The sequence below is a fragment of the Dama dama genome, chromosome 3, assembly GCF_033118175.1.
Source record: "Dama dama isolate Ldn47 chromosome 3, ASM3311817v1, whole genome shotgun sequence".
NCBI classification, from domain to species: Eukaryota; Metazoa; Chordata; class Mammalia; order Artiodactyla; family Cervidae; genus Dama; species Dama dama.
In genome coordinates this window covers 14,354,249-14,378,954 of record NC_083683.1, presented here as the reverse complement: position 1 = coordinate 14,378,954, position 24,706 = coordinate 14,354,249, and positions in this window count along the sequence as shown.

Below are 24,706 nucleotides of genomic sequence, written 5' to 3'. Positions count from 1 at the left end.
ATTGTTTTCAACACCACTTCATGCTCCTCCTATCTTTCAGTTCATTTCATGCTCCTCATATTTTTGACACCTTTTGAAGCTCTTCTTGTTTTTCAACACCGTTTCATGCTCCTCCTATTTTGCAGACCGTTTCATGCTCCTCAGTGTTTTCAGACCGTTTCATGCTCCTCATATTTTTGTCACCTTTTGAAGCTCTTCATGATTTTAAACACCGTTTCATGTTCTATCTATTTTTGGACCGTTTCTGCTCCTCCTACTTTTGAGACCGTTTCAAGCTCCTCATATTTTTGACACCTTTTGAAGCTCTTCATATTTTTCAAAACTTTCACAGCTCTTCATGTTTTTCAACTCAGTTTCATGCTTCTCCGATTGTTCAGACCGTTTCATGCACCCCATATTTTTCAGTCCATTTCACTCTCCTCATATTTTTGACACCTTTTGACTCTCTTCATATTCTTCACACCTTTTAAGGCACTTCAGGTTTTTCAACACCGTTTCATGCTCCTCTTAATTTTCAGACCGCTTGATGCTCCTCGTATTTTTGACACATTTTGAAGCTCTTAATATTTTTCACACCTTTTCAGGCTCTTCATGTTTTTCAACACCGTTTCTTGCTCCTCCTAGTTTTCAGACCGTTTCATGCTCCTCATATTTTTAACACCTTTTGACGCTCTTCATATTTTTCACACTTATTCCTGCTCTTCATGTTTTTCAACACCGTTTCCTGCTCCTCCTATTTTTCAGACAGTTTCGTGTTCCGCATAATTTTCAGAAAGTTTCATGCTCCTCATATTATTGAAACCTTTTGAAGTCCTTCATATTTTTCACACCTTTTCAGGCTCTTCATGTTTTTCAACACCACTTCATGCTGCTCCTATTTTTCAGACCGTTTCCTGCTCCTCATATTTTTGACACCTTTTGAAGCTCTTCATATATTTCAAACCTTTTCAGGCTCTTCTTGTTTTTGAACGCAGCTTCATGTTCCTCATATTTTTCAAATTCTTTCATGCTCCTCATATTTTTGACACCTTTTGAAGCTGTTCCTATTTTTCACAACTTTTCATGCTCATCATGTTTTTGAACTCCGTTTCTTGCTCCTCCTAAATTTCAGACCGTTTCATGCTCCTCATATTTTTGACAACTTTTCAAGCTCTTCATATTTTTCACACCTTTTCATGCTTTTCATATTTTTCAAAACCGTTTCATGCTCCTCATATTTGTCAGACCGTTTCGTGCTCCTCATAAATTTCAGACCGTTTCATGCTCCACATATTTGACAGCTTTTGAAGCTCTTCATATTTTTCACAGCTTTTCAGGCTCTTCATATTTTTCAACACCGTATCATGCTCCTCATATTTTTCAGACAGTTTCGTGCTCCTCATAATTTTCAGACCGTTTCGGTCTCCTCATAATTTTGACACCTTTTGAAGCTCTTCATGTTTTCACCACCGTTTCATGGTCCTCCTATTTTTCAGACCATTTCATGCTCCTCATATTTTTCACTCCTTTTGAGGCTGTACAAATTTTTCACACCTTTTCAGGATTTACATATTTTTCAACACCGTTTTATTCTCCTCCTATATTTGAGACCGTTTCAAGCTCCTCATAAATTTGACACCTTTTGAGGCTCTTCATATTTTTCACACCTTTTCAGGCTCTTCATGTTTTCAAAAAACGTTTCATGCTCCTCCTATTTTTCAGACCGTTTCATGCTCCTCATATGTTTGACACCTTTTGAAACTCTTCATATTTTCACACCTTTTGAAGCTCTTCATATTTTCTACACCTTTTGAAGCTCTTCATATTTTTCACACCTTTTCAGGCTCTTCATGTTTTTCAACACTGCTTCATGCTCCTCCTATTTTTCAGACCGTTTCATTCTCGTTATATTATTGACAAGTTTTGAAGCTCTTCATATTTTTAACACCTTTTCAGGCTCTTCATGTTTTTGAAGACCGTTTCATGCTCCCCCTAATATTCAGAGCGTTTTATGCTCCTCATATTTTTGACACCTTTTGAAGCTCTTCATATATTTCACACCTTTTCAGGCTGTTTATGTTTTTTAACACCGCTTCATGCTGCTCCTATTTTTCAGACCGTTTCATGCTCCTCATATATTTGACACGTTTTGAAGTTCTTCATATATTTCACAACTTTTCAGGCTCTTCTTTTTTTCAACACCGATTCTTGCTTCTCCTATTTTTCAGACCGTTTCATGTTCCTCATATTTTTGACAACTTTTGAAGCACTTCATGTTTTTCACACCTTTTCAGGCTCTTCACTTTTCAACACCGCTTCATGCTCCTCCTATTTTTCAGACCGTATCATGCTCCTCATACTTTTGAAAATTTTTGAAGCTCTTCATATATTTCACACCTTTTCAGGCTCTTCATGTTTTGCAACACCGTTTCATGCTCCTCCTTTTTTTCAGACCGTTTCATGCTCCTCCTATTTTTCAGACTGTTTCATGATCCTCATATATTTGACTCCTTTTGAAGCTCTTCATATTATTCACACCTTTTCAGGCTCTTCATGTTTTTCAACACCACTTCATGCTCCTCCTATTTTTCAAACAGTTTCATGCTCCTCCTATTTTTGACACCTTTTGAAACTCTTCATATATTTCACACCTTTTCAGGCTCTTCATGTTTTTCAACACCGCTTCATGCTCCTCCTATTTTTCAGACCGTTTCATGCTCCGTATATTTTTTACTTCTTCTGAAGCTCTTCATATATTTCACTCCTTTTTAGGCTCTTCGTGTTTTTCAGCACCGTTTCATGCTCCTCCTATTTTTCAGAACGCTTCATGCTCCTCATATTTTTGACACATTTTGTAGCTCTTCAAATATTTCACACCTTTTCAGGCTCTTCATATTTTTCAACACCGCTTCATGCTCCTCCTATTTTTCAGACTGTTTCATGCTCCTCATATTTTTGACACGTTTTGAAGCCTTTCATGATTTTCACACCTTTCAGCTCTTCATGTTTTTGAACACCTTTTCATGCTCCTCCTATTTTTCAGACCATTTCATGCTCCTCATATTTTTTACACCTTTTAAGCTCTTCATATTTTTCACACCTTTTCAGGCTCTACAGGTTTTTGAACACCGCTTCATGCTCCTTCTATTTTTCAGACCGTTTCATACTCGTCATATTTTTGACACGTTTTGAAGCCCTTCATATTTTTCACACCTTTCAGACTCTTCATGTTTTTGAACAGCGTTTCATGCTCCTCCTAATTTTCAGACCGCTTGATGCTCCTCGTATTTTTGACACATTTTAAGCTCTTCATATTTTTAACACATTTTCAGGCTCTTCAAGTTTTGGAACACCGCTTCATGCTACACCTATTTTTGACACCTTTTGAAGCTCTTCATATTTTTCACTCCTTTTCAGACTCTTCATGTTTTTCAACACCGTTTCATGCTCCTCCTATTTTTCAGACCGTTTCATGCTCCTCATATTTTTGACACCTTTTGAAGCTCTTCATATTTTTCAAAACTTTTGAAGCTCTTCATATTTTTCATACCTTTTCAGGCTCTTCATTGTTTTCAACACCACTTCATGCTCCTCCTATCTTTCAGTTCATTTCATGCTCCTCATATTTTTGACACCTTTTGAAGCTCTTCTTGTTTTTCAACACCGTTTCATGCTCCTCCTATTTTGCAGACCGTTTCATGCTCCTCAGTGTTTTCAGACCGTTTCATGCTCCTCATATTTTTGTCACCTTTTGAAGCTCTTCATGATTTTAAACACCGTTTCATGTTCTATCTATTTTTGGACCGTTTCTGCTCCTCCTACTTTTGAGACCGTTTCAAGCTCCTCATATTTTTGACACCTTTTGAAGCTCTTCATATTTTTCAAAACTTTCACAGCTCTTCATGTTTTTCAACTCAGTTTCATGCTTCTCCGATTGTTCAGACCGTTTCATGCACCCCATATTTTTCAGTCCATTTCACTCTCCTCATATTTTTGACACCTTTTGACTCTCTTCATATTCTTCACACCTTTTAAGGCACTTCAGGTTTTTCAACACCGTTTCATGCTCCTCTTAATTTTCAGACCGCTTGATGCTCCTCGTATTTTTGACACATTTTGAAGCTCTTAATATTTTTCACACCTTTTCAGGCTCTTCATGTTTTTCAACACCGTTTCTTGCTCCTCCTAGTTTTCAGACCGTTTCATGCTCCTCATATTTTTAACACCTTTTGACGCTCTTCATATTTTTCACACTTATTCCTGCTCTTCATGTTTTTCAACACCGTTTCCTGCTCCTCCTATTTTTCAGACAGTTTCGTGTTCCGCATAATTTTCAGAAAGTTTCATGCTCCTCATATTATTGAAACCTTTTGAAGTCCTTCATATTTTTCACACCTTTTCAGGCTCTTCATGTTTTTCAACACCACTTCATGCTGCTCCTATTTTTCAGACCGTTTCCTGCTCCTCATATTTTTGACACCTTTTGAAGCTCTTCATATATTTCAAACCTTTTCAGGCTCTTCTTGTTTTTGAACGCAGCTTCATGTTCCTCATATTTTTCAAATTCTTTCATGCTCCTCATATTTTTGACACCTTTTGAAGCTGTTCCTATTTTTCACAACTTTTCATGCTCATCATGTTTTTGAACTCCGTTTCTTGCTCCTCCTAAATTTCAGACCGTTTCATGCTCCTCATATTTTTGACAACTTTTCAAGCTCTTCATATTTTTCACACCTTTTCATGCTTTTCATATTTTTCAAAACCGTTTCATGCTCCTCATATTTGTCAGACCGTTTCGTGCTCCTCATAAATTTCAGACCGTTTCATGCTCCACATATTTGACAGCTTTTGAAGCTCTTCATATTTTTCACAGCTTTTCAGGCTCTTCATATTTTTCAACACCGTATCATGCTCCTCATATTTTTCAGACAGTTTCGTGCTCCTCATAATTTTCAGACCGTTTCGGTCTCCTCATAATTTTGACACCTTTTGAAGCTCTTCATGTTTTCACCACCGTTTCATGGTCCTCCTATTTTTCAGACCATTTCATGCTCCTCATATTTTTCACTCCTTTTGAGGCTGTACAAATTTTTCACACCTTTTCAGGATTTACATATTTTTCAACACCGTTTTATTCTCCTCCTATATTTGAGACCGTTTCAAGCTCCTCATAAATTTGACACCTTTTGAGGCTCTTCATATTTTTCACACCTTTTCAGGCTCTTCATGTTTTCAAAAAACGTTTCATGCTCCTCCTATTTTTCAGACCGTTTCATGCTCCTCATATGTTTGACACCTTTTGAAACTCTTCATATTTTCACACCTTTTGAAGCTCTTCATATTTTCTACACCTTTTGAAGCTCTTCATATTTTTCACACCTTTTCAGGCTCTTCATGTTTTTCAACACTGCTTCATGCTCCTCCTATTTTTCAGACCGTTTCATTCTCGTTATATTATTGACAAGTTTTGAAGCTCTTCATATTTTTAACACCTTTTCAGGCTCTTCATGTTTTTGAAGACCGTTTCATGCTCCCCCTAATATTCAGAGCGTTTTATGCTCCTCATATTTTTGACACCTTTTGAAGCTCTTCATATATTTCACACCTTTTCAGGCTGTTTATGTTTTTTAACACCGCTTCATGCTGCTCCTATTTTTCAGACCGTTTCATGCTCCTCATATATTTGACACGTTTTGAAGTTCTTCATATATTTCACAACTTTTCAGGCTCTTCTTTTTTTCAACACCGATTCTTGCTTCTCCTATTTTTCAGACCGTTTCATGTTCCTCATATTTTTGACAACTTTTGAAGCACTTCATGTTTTTCACACCTTTTCAGGCTCTTCACTTTTCAACACCGCTTCATGCTCCTCCTATTTTTCAGACCGTATCATGCTCCTCATACTTTTGAAAACTTTTGAAGCTCTTCATATATTTCACACCTTTTCAGGCTCTTCATGTTTTGCAACACCGTTTCATGCTCCTCCTTTTTTTCAGACCGTTTCATGCTCCTCCTATTTTTCAGACTGTTTCATGATCCTCATATATTTGACTCCTTTTGAAGCTCTTCATATTATTCACACCTTTTCAGGCTCTTCATGTTTTTCAACACCACTTCATGCTCCTCCTATTTTTCAAACAGTTTCATGCTCCTCCTATTTTTGACACCTTTTGAAACTCTTCATATATTTCACACCTTTTCAGGCTCTTCATGTTTTTCAACACCGCTTCATGCTCCTCCTATTTTTCAGACCGTTTCATGCTCCGTATATTTTTTACTTCTTCTGAAGCTCTTCATATATTTCACTCCTTTTTAGGCTCTTCGTGTTTTTCAGCACCGTTTCATGCTCCTCCTATTTTTCAGAACGCTTCATGCTCCTCATATTTTTGACACATTTTGTAGCTCTTCAAATATTTCACACCTTTTCAGGCTCTTCATATTTTTCAACACCGCTTCATGCTCTTCCTATTTTTAAGACAGTTTCATGCGCCTCATAATTTTGAAACCTTTTGAAGCTCTTTATATTTTTCACACATTTTCAGGCTGTTCGTGTTTTTCCACACGGTTTCAGGCTGCTCTTATTATTCAGACCGTTTCATGCTCCTTATATATTTGACACCTTTTGAAGCTCTTCATATTTTTCACTCCTTTTTAGGCTCTTCGTGTTTTGCAACACCGTTTCATGCTCCTCCTATTTTTCAGAACGCTTCATGCTCCTCATATTTTTGACACCTTTTGAAGCTCTTCATATTTTTCACACCATTTCAGGCTCTTCATGTTTCTGAACACCGTTTCATGCTCCTCATATTTTTACATGTTTTGAAACTCTTCATATTTTTCACACCTTTTCAGGCTCTTCAGGTTTTCAACACCGTTTCATGCTCCTAATATTTTTCAGACCGTTTCATGCTCCTCATATTTTTGACACCTTCTGAAGCTCTTCACATTTTTCACACCTTTTCAGTATCTTCAAGTTTTTGAACGCCGCTTCATGCTCCTCATATTATTCACACCTTCTGAAGCTCTTCATATTTTTCACACATTTTCAGGCTCTTCATGTTTTTTAACACCACTTCATGCTCCTCCTATTTTTCAGACCGTTTCATGCTCCTCATATTTTTGACACCTTTTGAAGCTCTTCATATTTTACACACCTTTTCGGGCTCTTCATGTCTTTGAACACGACTTCATTCTCGCCTTTTTTTCAGACCGTTTCATGCTCCTCATATTTTGCACACCTTTTCAGGCTCTTAATGATTTTGAACACCGTTTCATTTTCCTCCTATTTTTCAGACCGTTTCATGCTCCTCATATTTTTGACACCTTTTGAATCGCTTCATATTTTTCACATGTTTTCAGGATCTTCATGTTTTTGAACACCATTTCATGCTCCTCCTATTTTTCAGATCGTTTCATGCTCTTCATGTTTTTCAAGACCGTTTCATGCTCCTCCTATTTTTAAGACCTTTTCATGCTCCTCATATTTTTGACACCTTTTGAAGCTCTTCATATATTTCACACCTTTTCAGGCTCTTCTTGTTTTTCAACACCTTTCATGCTCCTCCTATTTTTCAGACCGTTTCATTCTCCTCATATTTTTTACACCTATTGAAACTCTTCATATTTTTCACACCTTTTGAAGCTCTTCATGTTTTCACACGTTTTCAGGCTCTTCATGTTTTTCAACACCGCTTCATGCTACTCGTATTTTTCAGACCGTTTCATGCTCGTCATAATTTTGACACGTTTTGAAGCCCTTCATATTTTTCACACCTTTCAGACTCTTCATGTTTTTGAACACCGTTCATGCTCCTCCTATTTTTCAGACCATTTTATGCTCCGCATAATTTTGACACCTTTTAAGCTCTTCATATTTTTAACACATTTTCCGGCTCTTCAAGATTTGGAACACCGCTTCATGTTACTCCTATTTTAGACACCATTTGAAGGTGTTCATATTTTTCACACTTTTTCAGGCTCTTCATGTTTTTCAACATCGATTCATGCTCCTCCTATTTTTCAGACCGTTTCATGCTCCTCATATTTTTAAAACCTTTTGAAGCTCTTCATGTTTTTCACACCTTTGCAGGCTCTTCATGTTTTGAACACCGCTTGATGCTCCTCCTATTTTTCAGATCGTTTCATGCTCCTCATATTTTTGACACCTTTTGAAGCTCTTCATATTTTTCACACCATTTCAGGCTCTTCATGTTTTGAACACCACTTCATGCTCCTCCTATTTTTCAGACCGCTTCATGCTCCTCATATTTTTGACACCTTTTGAAGCTCTTCATATATTTCACCCCTTTTCAGGCTCTTCATGATTTTGAACAGCGCTTCGTGCTCCTCCTATTTTTCAGACCGTTTCATGCTCCTCATATTTTTGCTACGTTTTGAAGGCTTCATATTATTCACACCTTTCAGGCTCTTCATGTTTTTGAACACCCTTCCATGCTCAACCTATTTTTCAGACCATTTCATGTTCCTCATATTTTTGAAACCTTTTAAGCTCTTCATATTTTTAACACATTTTCAGGCTCTTCAAGTTTTTGAACACCGCTTCATGCTACTCCTATTTTTCACACCTTTTGAAGCTCTTCATATTTTTCAATCCTTTTCATGCTCTTCATGTTTTTCAACACCGTTTCATGCTCCTCCTATTTTTCAGCCCGGTTCATGCTCCTCATATTTTTGACACCTTTTGAAGCTCTTGATATTTTTCACACATTTTCAGGCTCTTCATGTTTTTCAACATGGTTTCATGCTCCTCCTATTTTTCAGACTGTTTCATGCTCCTCCTATTTTTGACACATTTTTGAAGCTCTTGATATTTTTCACACGTTTTCAGTCTCTTTATGTTTTTCAACACCGTTTCATGCTCCTCCTATTTTCAGACCGTTTCATGCTCCTCATAATTTTCACACCTTTTGAAGCTCTTCATATTTTTCACACCTTTTGAAGGTCTTCATATTTTTCAAACCTTTTCAGTCTCTTCATGGTTTTCAACACCACTTCATGCTACTCCTATATTTCAGATCGTTTCATGCTCCTCATATTTTTGACACCTTTTGAAGCTCTTCATATTTTTCACACCTTTTCATGCTCTTCATGTTTTCAACACCGTTTCATGCTCCTCCTATTTTTCAGACCGTTTCATGCTCCTCATATTTTTCACACCTTGTGAAGCTCTTCATATTTTTCACACCTTCAGGCTCTTCATGTTTCTGAACACCATTTCATGCTCCTCCTATTTTTCACACCGTTTCATGCTCCTCATATATTTCACACCTTTTGAAGCTCTTCATATATTTCACACCTTTTCAGGCTCTTCATGTTTTTGAACACCGCTTCATGCTCCTCCTATTTTTAAGATCGTTTCATGATCCTCATATTTTGACACCTTTTGAAGGTCTTCATATTTTTTCACACCTTTTCAGGCTCTTCATGTTTTTCAACACCACTTCATGCTCCTCCTATTTTTCAGCCCGTTTCATTCTCTTCATATTTTTGACACCTTTTGAAGCTCTTCATATTTTTCACAGCTTTCAGGCTCCTCATGTTTTAGAACACCGTTTCATGCTCCTCCTATTTTTCAGACCATTTCATGCTCCTCATATTTTTGACACCTTTTAAGCTCTTCATATTTTTCACAGATTTTCAGGCTCTTCAAGTTTTTGAACACCGCTTCATGCTACTCCTATTTTTCACACCGTTATAGCCTCCTCATATTTTTGACACCATTTGAAGCTCTTCATATTTTACACACCTTTTCAGGGTCTTCATGCTTTTGAACACCGCTTCATGCTCCTCCTAATTTTCAGACCATTTCATGTTCCTCATATTTTTGACACCTTTTAAGCTCTTCATATTTTTAACACATTTTCAGGCTCTTCATGTTTTTCAACACAGCTTCATGCTACTCGTATTTTTCAGACCTTTTCATGCTCATCATAATTTTGACACGTTTTGAAGCCCTTCATATTTTTCACACCTTTCAGACTCTTCATGTTTTTGAACACCGTTTCATGCTCCTCCTATTTTTCAGACCATTTCATGCTCCTCATAATTTTGACACCTTTTAAGCTCTTCATATTTTTAACACATTTTCAGGCTCTTCAAGATTTGGAACACCGCTTCATGCTACTCCTATTTTAGACAGCATTTGAAGCTCTTCATATTTTTCACACCATTTCAGGCTCTTCATGTTTCTGAACACCGTTTCATGCTCCTCATATTTTTACATGTTTTGAAACTCTTCATATTTTTCACACCTTTTCAGGCGCTTCAGGTTTTCAACACCGTTTCATGCTCCTAATATTTTTCAGACCGTTTCATGCTCCTCATATTTTGACACCTTTTTAATCTCTTCATATTTTTCACACCTTTTCATGCTCTTCATGTTGTTCAACACCGTTTCATACTCCTCTTATTTTTCAGAATGTGTCGTGCTCCTCATATTTTGACACCTTTTGAAGCTCTTCATATTTTTCACATCTTTTCAGTATCTTCAAGTTTTTGAACACCGTTTCATGCTCCTCCTATTTTTCAGACCGTTTCCTGCTCCTCATATTTTTGACAACTTTTGGAGCTCTTCATATTTTTCACACCTTTTCAGGCTCTGCATGTTTTGAACACTCCTTCATGCTCCTCCTATGTTTCAGACCGTTTCATGCTCCTCATATTTTTTCACCTTTTGAAGCTCTTCATATGTTTCACACATTTTCAGACCCTTCATGTTTTTCAACACCGCTTTATGCTGCACCTATTTTTCAGAACAGTTTCATGCTCCTCATATTTTTGACACTTTTTGAACCTCTTCATATTTTTCACACCTTGTCAGGCTCTTCATGTTTTTGAACACCGCTTCATGCTCCACATATTTTTAAGACCGTTTCATGCTCCTCATATTTTTCACACATTTTCAGGCTCTTCATGTTTTTGAACACCGTTTCATGCTCCTCATATTTTTGACACCTTTTGAAGCTCTTCATATTTTTCAAACCTTTTCAGGCTCTCCATGTTTTTCAGCACCATTTGATGCTCCTCCTATTTTCAGACTGTTTCATGATCCTAATATTTTTCACACCTTTTCAGGCTATTCATTTTTTTCAACTCCACTTCATGCTCCTCCTATTTTTCAGACCGTTTCATGTTCGTCCTATTTGTGACACTTTTGAGTCTCTTCATATATTTCACACCTTTCCAGGCTCTTCATGTTTTTCAACACCGCTTCATCCTCCTCCTATTTTTGAGACCGTATCATGCTCCTCATATTTTTGACACATTTTGAAGCTCTTCATGTTTTTCAACTCCGCTTCATGCTCCTTCTATTTTTGACAGCTTTTGAAGCTCTTCATATTTTTCACACATTTTCAGGCTCTTCATGTTTTTCAACACCGTTTCATGCTCCTCCTATTTTTCAGACCATGTCATGCTCCTCATATTTTTGACACCTTTTGAAGCTCTTCATATATTTCACACCTTTTCAGGCTCTTCATGTTTTTGAACAACGCTTCATGCACCTACTATGTTTCAGATCGTTTCATGCTCCTCATATTTTTGACACTTTTTGAAGCTCTTCATATTTTTTACACCTTTTCAGGCTCTTCATGTTTTTCACACCTTTTCAGGCTCTTCATGTTTTGCAACACCGCTTCATGCTCTTCCTATTTTTAAGACAGTTTCATGCGCATCATAATTTTGAAACCTTATGAAGCTCTTCATATTTTTCACACATTTTCAGTGTCTTCATGTTTTTCCACACCGTTTCAGGCTGCTCCTATTTTTCAGACCGTTTCATGCTCCTTATATATTTGACACCTTTTGAAGCTCTTCATATTTTTCACTCCTTTTTAGGCTCTTCGTCTTATTCAACACCGTTTCATGCTCCTCCTATTTTTCAGAATGCTTCATGCTCCTCATATTTTTGACACCTTTTGAAGCTCTTCATATTTTTCACACCTTTTCAGGCTCTTAATGATTTTGAACACCGTTTCATTTTCCTCCTATTTTTCAGACCGTTTCATGCTCCTCATATTTTTGACACCTTTTGAAGCTCTTCATATTTTTCACACCTTTTCAGGCTCTTAATGATTTTGAACACCGTTTCATTTTCCTCCTATTTTTCAGACCGTTTCATGCTCCTCATATTTTTGACACCTTTTGAAGCTCTTCATATTTTTCACACCTTTTCAGTATCTTCAAGTTTTTGAACACCGCTTCATGCTCCTCATATTTTTCACACCTTCTGAAGCTCTTCATATTTTTCACAACTTTTCAGGCTCTTCATGTTTTTGAACACCGTTTCATGCTCCTCCTATTTTTCATACCGTTTCATGCTCCTCATATTTTTGCCACTTTTTGAAACTCTTCATATTTTTCACCCCTGTTCAGTATCTTCAAGTTTTTAATAACCGCTTTATGCTTCTCATATTTTTCACACATTCTGAAGCTCTTCATATTTTTCACACCTTTTCAGGCTCTTAATGATTTTGAACACCGTTTCATTTTCCTCCTATTTTTCAGACCGTTTCATGCTCCTCATATTTTTGACACCTTTTGAAGTGCTTCTTATTTTTCACATGTTTTCATGATCTTCATGTTTTTGAACACCATTTCATGCTCCTCCTATTTTTCAGACCGTTTCATGCTCTTCATGTTTTTCAAGACCGTTTCATGCGCCTCCTATTTTTCAGACCGTTTCATGCTCCTCATATTTTTCACACGTTTTGAAGCTCTTCAAATTTTGCACACCTTTTCAGGCTCTTCATGTTTTTGAACACCGTTTCATGCTACTCCTATTTGACACCTTTTGAAGCTCTTCATATTTTTCACACCTTTTCATGCTCTTCATGTTTTCCAACACCGTTTCATGCTCCTCCTATTTTCAGACTGTTTCATGCTCCTCATATTTTTGACACCTTTTCAGGCTCTTAATTATTTTTAACACCGTTTCATACTCCTCTTATTTTTCAGACAGTTTCATGCTCCTCATATATTTGACACCTTTTGAAGCTCTTCATATTTTTCACACCTTTTCGGGCTCTTCATGTTTTTGAACACCACTTCATGCGCCTCCTATTTTTCAGACCGTTTCATGCTCCTCATATTTTGACACCTTTTTAATCTCTTCATATTTTTCACACCTTTTCATGCTCTTCATGTTGTTCAACACCGTTTCATACTCCTCTTATTTTTCAGAATGTTTCGTGCTCCTCATATTTTGACACATTTTGAAGCTCTTCATGTTTTCACACGTTTTCAAGCTCTTCATGTTTTTCAACACCGCTTCATGCTCCCCCTATTTTTCAGACCTGTTCATGCTCCTCATATTTTTGAAACCTTTTAAGCTTTCATATTTTTAACACATTTTCAGGCTCTTCAAGTTTTTGAACACCGCTTCATGCTACTCCTATTTTTCACACCGTTATAGCCTCCTCATATTTTTGACACCATTTGAAGCTCTTCATATTTTTCACACCTTTTCAGGGTCTTCATGTTTTTGAACAGCGCTTCATGCTCCTCCTAATTTTCAGACCATTTCATGTTCCTCATATTTTTGACACCTTTTAAGCTCTTCATATTTTTAACACATTTTCAGGCTCTTCATGTTTTTCCACACCGCTTCATGCTACTCGTATTTTTCAGACCATTTCATGCTCGTCATAATTTCGACACGTTTTGAAGCCCTTCATATTTTTCACACCTTTCAGACTCTTCATGATTTTGATCACCGTTTCATGCTCCTCCAATTTTTCAGACCATTTCATGCTCCTCATATTTTTGACACCTTTTAAGCTCTTCATATTTTTCACAGATTTTCAGGCTCTTCAAGTTTTTGAACACCGCTTCATGCTACTACTATTTTTCAGACCATTTCATGCTCCTCATATTTTTGACACCTTTTGAAGCTCTTCATATTTTTTACACCTTTTGAAGATCTTCATATTTTTCACACTTTTTCAGGCTCTTCATATTTTTGAACACCGCTTCATGATCCTCCTATTTTTCAGACCGTTTCATGCTCCTTATATTTTTGACTTCTTTTGAAGCTCTTCATATATTTCACTCCTTTTTAGGCTCTTCGTGTTTTTCAACACTGTTTCATGCTCCTCCTATTTTTCAGAACGCTTCATGCTCCTCATATTTTTGACACATTTTGTAGCTCTTCATATATTTCACACCTTTTCAGGCTCTTCATGTTTTTCAACACCGCTTCATGCTCTTCCTATTTTTAAGACAGTTTCATGCTCATCATAATTTTGAAACCTTATGAAGCTCTTCATATTTTTCACACATTTTCAGTGTCTTCATGTTTTTCCACACCGTTTCAGGCTGCTCCTATTTTTCAGACCGTTTCATGCTCCTTATATATTTGACACCTTTTGAAGCTCTTCATATTTTTCACTCCTTTTTAGGCTCTTCGTCTTATTCAACACCGTTTCATGCTCCTCCTATTTTTCAGAATGCTTCATGCTCCTCATATTTTTGACACCTTTTGAAGCTCTTCATATTTTTCACACCTTTTCAGGCTCTTAATGATTTTGAACACCGTTTCATTTTCCTCCTATTTTTCAGACCGTTTCATGCTCCTCATATTTTTGACACCTTTTGAAGCTCTTCATATTTTTCACACCTTTTCAGGCTCTTAATGATTTTGAACACCGTTTCATTTTCCTCCTATTTTTCAGACCGTTTCATGCTCCTCATATTTTTGACACCTTTTGAAGCTCTTCATATTTTTCACACCTTTTCAGTATCTTCAAGTTTTTGAACACTGCTTCATGCTCCTCATATTTTTCACACCTTCTGAAGCTCTTCATATTTTTCACAACTTTTCAGGCTCTTCATGTTTTTGAACACCGTTTCATGCTCCTCCTATTTTTCATACCGTTTCATGCTCCTCATATTTTTGCCACTTTTTGAAACTCTTCATATTTTTCACCCCTGTTCAGTATCTTCAAGTTTTTAATAACCGCTTTATGCTTCTCATATTTTTCACACATTCTGAAGCTCTTCATATTTTTCACACCTTTTCAGGCTCTTAATGATTTTGAACACCGTTTCATTTTCCTCCTATTTTTCAGACCGTTTCATGCTCCTCATATTTTTGACACCTTTTGAAGTGCTTCTTATTTTTCACATGTTTTCATGATCTTCATGTTTTTGAACACCATTTCATGCTCCTCCTATTTTTCAGACCGTTTCATGCTCTTCATGTTTTTCAAGACCGTTTCATGCGCCTCCTATTTTTCAGACCGTTTCATGCTCCTCATATTTTTCACACGTTTTGAAGCTCTTCAAATTTTGCACACCTTTTCAGGCTCTTCATGTTTTTGAACACCGTTTCATGCTACTCCTATTTGACACCTTTTGAAGCTCTTCATATTTTTCACACCTTTTCATGCTCTTCATGTTTTCCAACACCGTTTCATGCTCCTCCTATTTTCAGACTGTTTCATGCTCCTCATATTTTTGACACCTTTTCAGGCTCTTAATTATTTTGAACACCGTTTCATACTCCTCTTATTTTTCAGACAGTTTCATGCTCCTCATATATTTGACACCTTTTGAAGCTCTTCATATTTTTCACACCTTTTCGGGCTCTTCATGTTTTTGAACACCACTTCAAGCGCCTCCTATTTTTCAGACCGTTTCATGCTCCTCATATTTTGACACCTTTTTAATCTCTTCATATTTTTCACACCTTTTCATGCTCTTCATGTTGTTCAACACCGTTTCATACTCCTCTTATTTTTCAGAATGTTTCGTGCTCCTCATATTTTGACACCTTTTGAAGCTCTTCATGTTTTCACACGTTTTCAAGCTCTTCATGTTTTTAAACACCGCTTCATGCTCCCCCTATTTTTCAGACCTGTTCATGCTCCTCATATTTTTCAAATCTTTTGAAGCTCTTCATATTTTTCGCACCTTTCCAGGCTCTCCATGTTTTTGAACACCGCTTCATGCTCCTCCTATTTTACAGACCATTTCATTCTCCTCATGTATTTCACACCGTTTGAAGCTCTTCCTATTTTTCAAAACTTTTCAGGCTCTTCATGTTTTTCAACACCTTTTCATGCTCCTCCTCTTTTTCAGACTGTTTCAAGTTCCTCATATTTTGACACCTTTTGAAGCTCTTCATATTTATCACAGCTTTTCAGGCTCTTCATGTTTTACAACACCGCATCATGCTCCACCTATTTTTCAGACTGTTTCATGCTCCTCATATATTTGACACCTTTTGAAGCTCTTCATATTTTTCACACCTTTTCAAGCTCTTCATGTTTTTCAACACTGCTTCATGCTCCTCCTATTTTTCAGACCGTTTCATGCGCCTCATATTTTTCACACGTTTTGAAGCTCTTCATATTTTTCACACCTTTTCAGGCTCTTCATGTTTTTCAACACCGCATCATGCTCCTCCTATTTTTCAGACTGTTTCATGCTCCTCATATTTTTCACACGTTTTTGAAGCTCTTCATATTTTTCTCACCTTTTCAGTCACTTCATGTTTTTGAACACAGCTTCATGCTCCTCCTATTTTTCAGACCATTCATGAGCCTCATATTTTTGAAATATTTTGAAGCTCTTCATAATTTTCACACCTTTTAAGGCTCTTCTTGTTTTTCAATGCCGCTTCATGCTCCTAGAGTTTTTCAGACCGTTCATGCTCCTCATATTTTTGACACCTTTTGAAGCTCTTCATATTTTTCACACCTTTTCAGGCTATTCATGTTTTTCAACACCACTTCATGCTCCTCCTATTTTTCAGACCGTTTCATGCTCCTCATATTTTTGATACCTTTTGAAGCTCTTCATATATTTCACACCTTTTCATGCTCTTCATGTTTTCAACACCACTTCATCCTCCTCCTATTTTTCAGACCGTTTCATGCTCATCTCATTTTTGACACATTTTGAAGCTCTTCATATTTTTCACCGCTTTTGAAGCTCTTCATATTTTTCACACCTTTTCAGGCTCTTCATGTTTTTGAACACCGTTTCATGCTTCTTCTATTTTTCAGACCGTTTCATGCTCCTCATATTTTTGACACCTTTTGAAGCTCTTCCTATTTTTCAAACCTTTTCAGGTTGTTCAAGTTTTTCAACACCGTTTCATGCTCCTCATATTTTTCAGACCGTTTCATGCTCCTCATATTTTTGACACCTTTTGAAGCTCTTCCTATTTTCCACACCTTTTCAGCCTCTTCATGTTTTAGAACACCACTTCATGCTCCTCCTATTTTTCAGATCGTTTCTTTCTCCTCCTATATTTCAAACTGTTTCATGCACCTCTTATTATTGACACCTTTTGAAGCTCTTCATATTTTTCACACCTTTTCAGGCTCTTCATGTTTTTCAACACCACTTCATGCTCCTCCTATTTTTGAGACCGGTTCATGCTCCTCATATGTTTCACACATTTAGAAGCTCTTCATATTTTTCCCACCTTCCCAGGCTCTTCATGTATTTGAGCACAGCTTCATGCTCCTCCTATTTTTCAGACCGTTTCATGCTCCTCATATTTTTGATACCTTTTGAAGCTCTTCATATTTTTCACACCTTTTCAGGCTCTTCATGTTTTTGAACACCATTTCATGCTGCTCCTATTTTTCAGACCGTTTCATGCTTCTCATGTTTTCGACACGTTTTGGGGCTCTTCATATTTTTCACACCATTGCAGGCTCTTCATGTTTTTGAACAGCGTTTCATGCTCCTCCTATATTTCAGACCGTTTCATGCTCCTCATATTTTTGACACTTTTTGAAGCTCTTCATATTTTTCACACCTTTTGAAGCTCTTCATATTTTTCACAACATTTCAGGCTCTTCATGTTTTTGAACATCTTTTCATGCTCCTCCTATATTTCAGACCATTTCATGCTCCTCATATTTTTGACACCTTTTGAAGCTCTTCATATTTTTCACACTTTTTCAGGCTCTTCATGTTTTTGAAGACCGCTTCATGCTCCTCCTATTTTTTAGACCGTTTCATGCTCCTCATGTATTTCACACCCTTTGAAGCTCTTCATATATTTCACACCTTTTCAGGCTCTTCATGTTTTTCAACACCGTTTTATGATCCTCCTATTTTTCATACCGTTTCATGCTCCTCTTGTATTTCCCACCTTTTGAAGGTTTCATATTTTTCACAACTTTTCAGGCTATTCATGTTTTTGAACACCGCTTCATGCTCCTACTATTTTTCAGACCGTTTTTGCTCCTCATATATTTCACACCTTTTGAAGCACTTCATATGTTTCACACATTTTCAGGCTCTTCATGTTTTGAACACCGCTTCATGCTCGTCTATTTTTCAGACCGTTTCATGCTCTTCTTATTCTAGACACCTTTTGAAAGTCCTCATATATTTCACACCTTTTCAGGCTCTTAAAGTTTTTGAACACTGCTTCACGCTCCTCCTATTTTTCAGATCGTTTCATGCTCCTCATATTTTTGACAACTTTTGAAGCTCTTCCTATTTTTCACACCTTTACAGGCTCTTCATGATTTTGAACACCGCTTCATGCTCCTACTATTTTCAGACCGTTTCAAGCTCCTCATGTATTTCACACCTTTTGAAGCTCTTCATATTTTTCACACCTTTTCAGGCTCTTGATGTTATTAAACACCGTTTCATGCTGCTCCTACTTTTCAGACCGTTTCATACTCCTCATATTTTTGACACATTTTGAAGCTCTTCATATATTTCACACCTTTTCAGGCTCTTCATGTTTTTCAACACCACTTCATGCTCCTCCTATTTTTCAGATCGCTTCATGCTCATCTCATTTTTGACACCTTTTGAAGCTGTTCATATTTTTCACACCTTTTGAAGCTCTTCATATTTTTCACACCTTTTCAGTATCTTCATGTTTTCAACACGACTTCATCCTCCTCCTATTTTTCAGACCGTTTCATGCTCATCTCATTTTTGACACCTTTTGAAGCTGTTCATATTTTAGACACCTTTTGAGGCTCTTCATATTTCTCATACCTTTTCAGGCTTTCCATATTTTTGAACACCGCTTCGTGCTCCTCCTAATTTTGAGACGGTTTCATGCTCCTCATATTTTTGACACCTTTTGAATCTGCTCATATGTTTCACACATTTTTAGGCTGTTCATGTTTTTCAACACCACTACATTCTCCTGCTATTTTTCAGACCGTTTCAGGCTCATGTCATTTTTGACACCTTTTGAAGCTCCTCCTATTTTTCACACGTTTTCAGGCTCTTCATATTTTTCAACACCGTTTCATGCTCCTCCTATTTTTCCTACCGTTTCATGCTCCTCGTATTTTTCACACCGTTTCATGCTCCTCATATTTTTGACAATTTTGGAAGCTCTTCATATTTTTCATACCTTTTCAGGCTCTTCATGTTTTTCAACACCGCTATATGCTCCTACTAATTTTCAGACTGTTTCATGCTCCTCATATTTTTCACACCTTTTGAAGCTCTTCATATTTTTCACACCTTTTCAGGCTCTTCATGTTTTGGAGCACACCTTGATGCTCCTCCCATTTTTCAGACCGTTTCATGCTCCTCATGTATTTCACACCATTTGAAGCACTTCATATTTTTCACACCTCTTCAGTCTCTTCATGTTTTCAACACCCCTTCATCCTCCTCCTATTTTTCAGACCTTTTCAGGCTCATCTCATTTTTGACACCTTTTGAAGCTCTGCATATTTTTCACAAGTTTTCAGGCTCTTCATGTTTTCAACACCGCTTCATGCTCCTCCTATTTTTCATACCGTTTCATGCTCCTCATATTTTTGATACCTTTTGAAGCTCTTCATATATTTCACATCTTTTCATGCTCTTCATGTTTTCAACACCACTTCATGCTCCTCCTAATTTGCAGACCGTTTCATGCTCCTCCTAATTTTGACACCTGTTGATGCTGTTCATATTTTTCACACCTTTTGAAGCTCTTCTAATTTTTCACACGTTTTCAGACTCTTCATGTTTTTCAACACCGCTTCATGCTCGTGCTATTTTTCAGACCGTTTCATGCTCCTCATGTATTTCACATCTTTTGAAGCTCTTCATATTTTTCACACCTTTTCATGCTCTTCATGTTTTACAACACCGCTTCATGCTCCTCCTAATTTGCAGACCATTTCATGCTCCTCATATTTTTCACACCTTTTGAAGCTCTTCATATTTTGACACCTTTTCAGTTTCTTCATGTTTTTCAACACCGCCTCATGATCCTCCTATTTTTCAGACCGTTTCATGTTCTCCATGTATTTGACACATTTTGAAGCTCTTCATATACTTCACACCTTTTCAGGCTCTGCAAGTTTTTGAACACCGTTTCATGCTCCTCCTATTTTTCAGACCGTTTCATGCTCATCTCATTTTTGACACCTTTTGAAGCTCTTCATATTTTTAACACCTTTTGAAGCTCTTCATAGATTTGACACGTTTTCAGGCTCTTCATGTTTTTCAACACCGTTTCATTCTCCTCCTATTTTTCAGACCGTTTCATGCTCCTCATAATTTTGACACCTTATTAAGCTCTTCAGATTTTTCACAGTTTTTCAGGCTCTTCATGTGTTTCAACACTGCTTCATTCTCCTCCTATTTTTCAGACCGTTTCATTCTCCTCATATTTTTGACACCTTTGAAGCTCTTCATATATTTCAAACGTTTTACGGCTCTTCATGTTTTTCAACACCGCTTCATGCTCCTCCTATTTTTCAGACCGTTTTATGCTCCTCATAATTTTAACACCCTTGAAGCTCTTCATATTTTTCACACCTTTTCAGGCTCTTCATGTTTTTCAACACCGCGTCATGCTCCTCCTATTTTTCAGACAATTTCATGCTCATCTCATTTTTGACACCCTTTGAAGCTCTTCATATTTTTTCACAATTTGAAGTTCTTCATATTTTTCATATTTTTGAAACTCTTCATATTTTCACACGTTTTTAGACTCTTCATGTTTTTCAACACCGCTTCATGCTCCTGAAATTTTTCAGACCGTTTCATGCTCCTCATATTTTTGACACCTTTTGAAGCTCTTCATATTTCTCACACCTTTTCAGACTCTTCATGTTTATCAACACCGCGTCATGCTCCTCCTATTTTTCAGACCATTTCATGCTCATCTCATTTTTGACACCTTTTGAAGGTTTTCATATTTTTCACACCTTTTCAGGCTCTTCATGTTTGGAACACCGCTTCATGCTCCTCCTATTTTTCAGACCGTTTCATGCTCCTCATATTTTTCGCACCTTTTGAAGCTCTTCATTTTTCACACCTTTTCAGGCTCTTCATGTTTTTAAACACCGTTTTATGCTTCTCCTATTTTTCAGACCGTTTAATACTCCTCATGTATTTCACACCTTTTGAAGCTCTTCATATTTTTCACACCTTTCAGGCTCTTCATGTTTTGGAACACCGTTTCATGCTCCTTCGATTTTTCAGACCGTTTCATGCTCCTCATATATTTGACACCTTTTGAAGCTCGTCATATTTTTCACTCCTTTTCATGCTCTTCATGTTTTTTCAACACCGTTTCATGCTCCTCATATTTTTCAGACCATTTCATGCTTCTCAAATTTTGACACCGTTTGAAAATCTTCATATTTTTCACACCTTTTCATGCTCATCATGTTTTTCAACACAGTTTCACACTCCTTTTATTTTTGACACGTTTTGAAGCTCTGCATATTTTTCACACCTTTTCAGGCTCTTCATGTTTTTCAACACCGCTTCATGCTCCTCCTATTTTTCAGACCGTTTCATGCTCCTCATATTTTGACACCTTTTGAAGCTCTTCATATATTTCATAACTTTTCAGGCTCTTCATATTTTTCAAAACTGCTTCATGATCCTCCTCTTTTTCAGACCGTTTCATGCTCTTCATATTTTTGGTACATTTTGAAGCTCTTCATATTTTTCACAACTTTTCATGCTCTTCATGTTTTTTCCACACCGTTTCATGCTTCTCATATATTTGAGACCATTTCATGCTTCTCAAATTTTGACACGTTTTGAAGATCTTCATATTTTTCACACCTTTTTATTCTTGTCATGTTTTTCAACACAGTTTCACACTCCTCATATTTTTGACACCTTTGGAACTCTTCATATTTTTCACACCTTTTAAGGCTCTTCAGGTTTTTGGAGACCGCTTCATGCTCCTCCTATTTTTCATCCGTTTTATGCTTCTCCTATTTTTCAGACCGTTTCATTCTCCTCATGTATTTCACACCTTTTGAAGCTCTTCCTATTTTTCAAAACTATTCAGGCTCTTCATGTTTTTCAACACCGTTTCATGCTCCTCAAATTTTTCAGACTGTTTCTTGCTCCTCATATTTTGACACCATTGAAGCTCTTCATATTTTTCACAGCTTTTCAGGCTCTTCATGTTTTACAACACCGCATCATGCTCCACCTATTTTTCAGACTGATTCATGCTCTTCATATTTTTGACACCTGTTGAAGCTCTTCATATTTTTCACACCTTTTCAAGCTCTTCATGTTTTTCAACATTGCTTCATTCTCCTCCTATTTTTCAGACCGTTTCATGCTCCTCATATTTTCACACGTTTTGAAGCTCTTCATATTTTTCACACCTTTTCAGGCTCTTCATGTTTTTCAACACCGCATCATGCTCCTCCTATTTTTCAGACTGTTTCATGCTCCTCATATTTTTCACACGTTTTGAAGCTCTTCATATTTTTCACACCTTTTCAGTCTCTTCATGTTTTTGAACACAGCTTCATGCTCCTCCTATTTTTTAGACCGTTCATGCCCCTCATATTTTTGAAATACTTTGAAGCTCTTCATATTTTTCACACCTTTTCAGGCTCTTCATGTTTTTCAATGCCGCTTCATGCTCCTAGTGGTTTTCAGACCGTTCATGCTATCATATTTTTGACACCTTTTGAAGCTCTTCATATTTTTCACACCTTTTCAGGCTCTTCATGTTTTTCAACACCGCTTCATGCTCCTCCTATTTTTCAGACCGTTTCATGCTCCTCCTATTTTTCAGACCGTTTTATGCTCTTCATATTTTTGACACCTTTTGAAGCTCTTCATATTTTTCACACCTTTTCAGGCTATTCATGTTTTCCAACACCACTTCATGCTCCTCCTATTTTTCAGACCGTTTCATGCTCATCTCATATTTACACCTTTTGAACCTGTTCATATTTTTCACACATTTTGAAGCTCTTCATATTTTTCACACCTTTTCAGGCTCTTCATGTTTTTGAACACCGCTTCATGCTCCTCCTATTTTTCAGACCGTTTCATGCTCCTCATATTTCACACCTTTTGAAGCTCTTCATATTTTTCACACCTTTTCAGGCTCTTCATGTTTTTGATCACCGTTACTTTCTCCTCCTATTATTCAGACCGTTTCATGCTCCTCATATTTTTGACACTTTTTGAAGCTCTTTATATATTTCACACCTTTTCAGGCTCTTCATGTTTTTGATCACCGTTACATTCTCCTCCTATTATTCAGACCGTTTCATGCTCCTCATATTTTTGACACTTTTTGAAGCTCTTTATATATTTCAAAAATTTTCAGGCTCTTCATGTTTTGAACACAGCTTCATGCTCCTCCTATTTTTCAGACCGTTTCATGCTCCTCTTGTATTTCACACCTTTTGAAGCTCTTCATATTTATCACAACTTTTCAGGCTCTTCATGTTTTTGAACACCGCTTCATGCTCCTCCTATTTTTCAGACCGTTTCATGCTCCTCATATTTTTCACACCTTTTGAAGCTCTTCACATTTTTCACAACTTTTCAGGATCTTCATGTTTTTGAACACCGCTTCATGCTCCTCCTATTTTTCAGACCATTTCATGCTCCTCCTATTTTTCACATGAAGCTCTTTATATTTTTCACACCTTTTGAAGCTCTTCATATTTTTCACACGTTTTCAAACTCTTCATGTTTTTCAACACCGCTTCTTGCTCCTCCTGTTTTTCATTCGGTTTCAGCTCCTCATGTTTTTGACACCTTTTGAGGCTCTTCATATTTTTCACACTTTTTCAGGCTCTTCATGTTTTTCAACACCGCTTCATGATCCTCCTATTTTTCAGACCGTTTCATGCTCATCATATTTTTGACACATTTTGAAGCTCTTCATATTTTTCACACTTTTTCAACCTCTTAATGTTTCTCAACACCACTTCATGGTCCTCCTATTTTTCAGATCGCTTCATGCTCATCTCATTTTTGACACCTTTTGAAGCTCTTCGTATTTTTCACACTTTTTCAACCTCTTCATGTTTTTCAACACCACTTCATGCTCCTCCTATTGTTCAGACCGTTTCATGCTCCTCGTATGTTTGACATGTTTTGAGTCTCTTCATATTTTTCACATCTTTTCAGGCTCTTCATATTTTTGAACACCGTTTCATGCTCCTCCTATTTTACAGACCGTTTCATGCTCCTCATATATTTCACATCTTTTGAAGCTCTTCCTATTTTTCACACCTTTTCTGGCTCCTCATGTTTTTGAACACCGCTTCATGCTCCTCATATTTTTCAGATCGTTTCATGCTCCTCATATTTTTGACACCTTGTGACGCTCTTCATATTTTTCATACCTTTTTAAGCTCTTCGTATTTTTCACACGTTTTCAGTCTCTTCATGTTTTTCAACACCGTTTCAAGCTCCTCCTATTTTTCAGACCGTTTCATGCTCCTCATATTTTTAACACCTTTTGAAGCTCTTCATATTTTTCACA